Here is a 5389-nt window from a genome sequence, read left to right as displayed (position 1 = left end):
TGTTAAGTCTGACAACTAGACCCTCTCACAATTAGTTTCTATTGCTTGCTTTTGTTTCCATGTGTAGGTCACACTTTCCCATTTCTGTGCATGTCTCATAAATTTCAGTAATATACTGTAGCAACTCGAGATGCTATCTCCCCCACCTCTTAAGAGCTTTTTAATATTTCTGCTTACTTGCTTATTTGTTTGTTGAATTTCCTGGACTGTTTTAGTAAAGTCTGTTTCCCCGCAGTGTGAAGTCACTGATGTCAGTCTTCAGTGGGTACAAAGTTGGGCATGTGCACATTCACCCTGAGATGGCAGTGGTTTTATCAAGTTCTCTTAGACTTTCTTTTCTCTGGTCCCCAGGGCTAGGCTACTAATTGCCAGCTAATTGGGCTACTGTTTTCTCCAATACCCTGGAACTTAAGTGCCCCCACAGGCCAACAAAATTTGAACCCCTTTACAGGGATAGTTTTGAGACCAGTCTTTGAGATTTTTTTCTAATCCTAGGAGAGTTCTTCCTAATTTTCTCTTTCCCTGGTTCTCTTTTATAAACTAGCTGGTGTTACATCTTGCTTGTTGGTCTCATGGAGTTCTTAGCTGCTTCTTACTGCTTACGACCAAAAATCTCCATTAGTTTTGAAGCAACCTTAGACTTGAACTTTAGTTCCTTTAAGAGAGATCCTTGGAGGTCTCCATCATGGCCTACCACTTCCCTTGAAAAAAATCTCTGAGCCACTGCTCTAGAACTGGGGATGGTGAGAGTAGTCTACTTCTTCATGGTGACATCACTGCTTCATGAGTGGGGTACTGAGGAGGATAAGTAGCCTCTTATCCTTCCCACTTGTCTCTCCCCATGTGAAATCTCCTCCTTATAAGCAGCCTGAAGTGTTATAAGGACCTTATTCTTGGTCCACTGTATCTGGGATAGAGCATCTGACGTGCAAGTGGGGGCTTGGTGGAGAAAGGGAGTCCTTGAACTCATAGATGTGTCATATGGAATTTAGTTTCTGTAACATTTAGCTGGGGGAAATAGGAAATGCTGGGGGCCTGTCCCTTCCAAGGAGAAATCATAACTCTTGGAGCATGGGGGAGCAGGAGTCCTCTCTTCTTAGCTATATCTGCTCAGGATAGATCTTCTGTCATGCTTAGCTTAGAGGGAGAGGGAGACAGAAAGGGATCAGGTCGTGACTCAAGAGCCGCAGACTCTCATTATTTTTTTGTTTTTGTTGATTTCCAAATCTACAAATCTACCATTTCAGTAAATTTTCATGAAGAAGAAGTTTTTCTTGATTTGTTGTAAGCCCTGGGACAACTTCCAGGTAGTTAAAGATTTTTTTTGTAAGTGTATAATTTTCTTCAGTTGTTTCCCTAGGAAGTGGGTCTGCAGAGCTTCTCTCACTGCCATGGCCAAAGTGGTCATCCCTCCATGTTAGGAAACTTGCACTGGTATTACTTTGAAATGAAAGAAACACAATATAAGAGAGAGTAAACAATAGCTGAATAACCTCGAGTAAATTATTTAACCTCAGCTTGCTCAACTATAAAAATGCAGATAATGATTTCTATGTCATAAAGTTATTTCATGAATCAAAATTAGACACTCAATGTAAACATTTATCGTAGTGCCTGTCATACTCCACATACCTAAAAAATGTGCTTGAGCAACTGAATGAATGAATGCACATTTGCAAAGGGATATGTGTCTTTCTTGTTAATCATTCCTGCTCGCAGCTTTCTTTCCCTCCTTTCCTAATCATTACCACTTTGCAATTTTTATCATTAGAAAATACTAATGTCACTCTTTATAGTGGTCATCTCTGCATGACCCTGCGTCACTTTCACGCTCTTTAACATGCCTTCTCTCATAATTCATGTGTTTTCAATATCCACACAGATAAACTTTCTAACATTATGGCTTCTCAGGTCCTTGACTTTTTTTTTCCCCACATGATAGTGTTTTCCTCCCTACCTCAGCCTTACTTCCATGCTCATTCCCTTGACCTTTTTTCCCAATCGCAATGACTCTGCCATCAACTCAATTTCAAATATCCATCTCTTTGATTCTCAACTCCTATCTTTTGTGGCACTACTCTTATCATCCCAACTATAGCATTCCTCAACCCCACCTAGACCTAGTTAGCATCAATCCTACCAGCTTTATACTTCCCTCCATCTTCGAATAGTCCTTTGTTTCCTCCATACCCACCTTAAATTTTGTGTCCAATCATTATAATCACTCCCTTGCATACATCATCAACTCCCATGCATCTCTTGCTTCATCATATTTTCCTGATGAAACTGTAACTCAAGGAAAGTAAAACTTTCTTTCTGCAATGCACCTGCACCTGTAAAGTTCAATGTAATTGAAAAAGCAAAGGAAGGGGAGCCTGGGTGGCTCAGTCGATTAAGCATCTGCCTTCATCTCAGGTCATGATCCCTGGATCCCGGGATTGAGCTCCACATTGGCGGCGGGTGGGGGGGGGGTCCTTGCTCAGCAGGGAGTCTGGTTGTCCCTCTCTCTTAGCCCTTCACTCTGCCCTCTTGGACTCTATCTCTCAGTATCACTTTCTCTTTCTCAAATAAATAAATAAAATGTTAAAAAAAAAAAGAAAAAAAAGAAAGGAAAATGCACAGCTCTGATAACTGGTCTTACTTTAAATTCATTATCAGTAGCTTTAAGGGAGTCTCTAAATGCAAGCATACTATATTTTCTTCATCCATTTTCCCCTCCACTCTCCTGGATGATTTTTCATGCTTTCTTCTATTTCTCCAAACCCTTAATATCTCATCCTTGATCCTTACTCCAAGTTGCTGTCTCAGTTTCCCCTTTCACTGAAAATATTGAAGCATTTTAAAGAAAACTTCTATAAGTTCCTAGTGTTGTATCACACACTTAAGAGTACCTATACTGTTATATTCCACAGTCTTTCCTATACTGTGTTCATTCGTGTTTCTACCCAGGGTGTCTCCATCTGTGCATAAATCCCATCCATTTTTGCCTGTTTTGCATTTCTCCATAAATTTCAACAACATCATATTTTTTCTATCTCATTTGCATATAAGCATGCTATTAATTCACTCATCATAAAAACCCTCACTTGATATCACCTTGTTCTACAGCTATGTTCTTAAGTTTTCCTATCCTTTATAGCAAAACTTCTTTTTTTTTTATAATTTTTAAAAAGATTTTATTTATTTATTTGACAGAGAGACAGCCAGCGAGAGAGGGAACACAGCAGGGGAGTGGGAGAGGAAGAAGCAGGCTCCCAGCGGAGGAGCCTGATACGGGACTCCATCCCGGAACGCTGGGATCACGCCCTGAGCTGAAGGCAGATGCTTAACGACTGCACTACCCAGGCGCCCTATAGCAAAACTTCTTGAGAAAGTTCTCTACTGTTACCAATTTCTTTCTTACCATTCTCTCTTTTATTTACTGCAGTCAGGTTTTTCTCTCATAGTCCATTGGAATTGTTTTTGTCAAGGTCACCAAAGACATTCATATTGGTAATTTTAATTACCAGTTCTCATATTTTCACTACCCATTGCATTGAATGCAATTGACACCCTTCTAGAATTGCTTCTTTCCCTTAATGTCCATCATTTCTCTGACATCTCTGACTACTCCTTCTGTTACTTTTGCCAGTTCTTCCTTATTTTCCTGAATTCTAATCCTTACACCTTTTTTCCTTTTTATCTATATTCACTTCCAAGGTCATATAATTTTCCTTTCACGGTTTTAAATACTATTTTTACGTTTATGACAACAAAATTTGTATTGTGCAGGCAGGATCTTCCTCTTAACTTCAGATCTCTATATCCAACTGCCCATTCAGCATACATTTATCTCTCAGACAACTCCCACTTAAAGTGCTTAAAATTCTGCTCTTAGTGTGCAACTTCTGCTCACTTTTCTATATTGGTTAATGGGGCTACAATTCTTCCAGTTACTTGGATCAAAAACTTTGTTATTAATCTTGGTTCCTTCTTCTTATATATGGTCCATGTTACTATCATCTCTCTCCTGGATTACTGCAGTGATTTTTAAATGGTATCTTAGCTTCTACATTTGTCCCTGTAGTCTATACTTGACAGACTATTTAAAATTTTAAGTCCACTCCTGATATTTTGCATATTCCTTCTTTGCTTTATGTTTTCCCTTTAACATTCATTTCCATGCTATTAATATTTTACTGTTACCATGTTTATTATCTCTTTCCCTCAACAGCATCTATACTGCATGAGGACAGGTAATTTTTATTTTTATTTTTTTCACTACTCTATTTCTGGTGTTTATAAGAATGCCTGCTTGACATGTAGGCAGAAGCATGAACAGTCCTTTTTTATTTATTTATTTTTTTTGTTAAGATAAGGGGCCTATAATAAATTTTGGAGAATGGAACAGGAGACAAAGTAGGAGATAAGATGTAAGATGTCCAGAGAAAAGAATTTTAGTATAGATGAGATAATTAAAACATTTGAATGTAAAAAAAAAATTATGTAAGTGTAAAGGAAATTCAGCAAATAGACAACAAAGAGAATCACTAAATTGAGGGGTAGAAAGAAGAAAAAGCCCAATTGGGGGGAGATACAGAGAAAAAAATCAATAGTATCATGTAAACTAAAAATGAGATAAGCTGTATAAAGTGTATGGAGAATTTGAAGAGGGTCAGAATAAAGACATTCAATTCCATTAAAAAAATGATTTAATTGAGCAGTGTTAGGATATTGATGGGTCCATAAATCAGATGACAGGAGGTAAAGGAAATAAGGGATGGTTAGTGAGAGCCATGAGATCTGGAGGTAGTTTGCTTGTTTGAGGATCTTAACTATAAAATAATGTCAGAGAGTAGGATGGTGATTAAAGTGGAGCCATGGTTTCAAAGAGGAAGAATTTTCAAGGTTTTGGAAATGCAAACATATTTCAAGGAGAAATAAGAGTTAAAGAAAAAAAAAAAAACACCAGAGTAGAAATAGTGAGTACTAGTAGAGGAATGTGATCTCTTTGGACGGATGGATACCATCCAAAACAAAGGAGGTCAGTTTTACTCTGAGAAGGTTGTGTGTGTGTGTGTGTGTGTGTGTGTGTGTGTGTGTGTGTGTGTGTAAAGGGCACCATGGGAAGAGAATTGCTGTATGAAAGTGAAAACAGTGAATTTATGGCCAGTAAGTACTCTTAGGGATTGATTAGAAAATTCACTATTGGGAGAACATAGTCTTAAGTATCCGAGATTAAATTTTAATCCGAGATTAAATCTGATGTTGTGGATTGCCTTTCGACTTTGGTGGAGGCCTCTCGGAAATTCAGTAACTCTGACTCTCAAATAACCAGTATATGTGCTTAACTTTGCAAGCATGTGAAATGGCTTTGTGGTCAGTGAACACCATAATCCAAAGACTCTGG

This window comes from Ailuropoda melanoleuca, chromosome 9 (assembly GCF_002007445.2).
Source record: "Ailuropoda melanoleuca isolate Jingjing chromosome 9, ASM200744v2, whole genome shotgun sequence".
NCBI lineage: Eukaryota > Metazoa > Chordata > Mammalia > Carnivora > Ursidae > Ailuropoda > Ailuropoda melanoleuca.
This window is presented reverse-complemented; position numbering follows the sequence as displayed.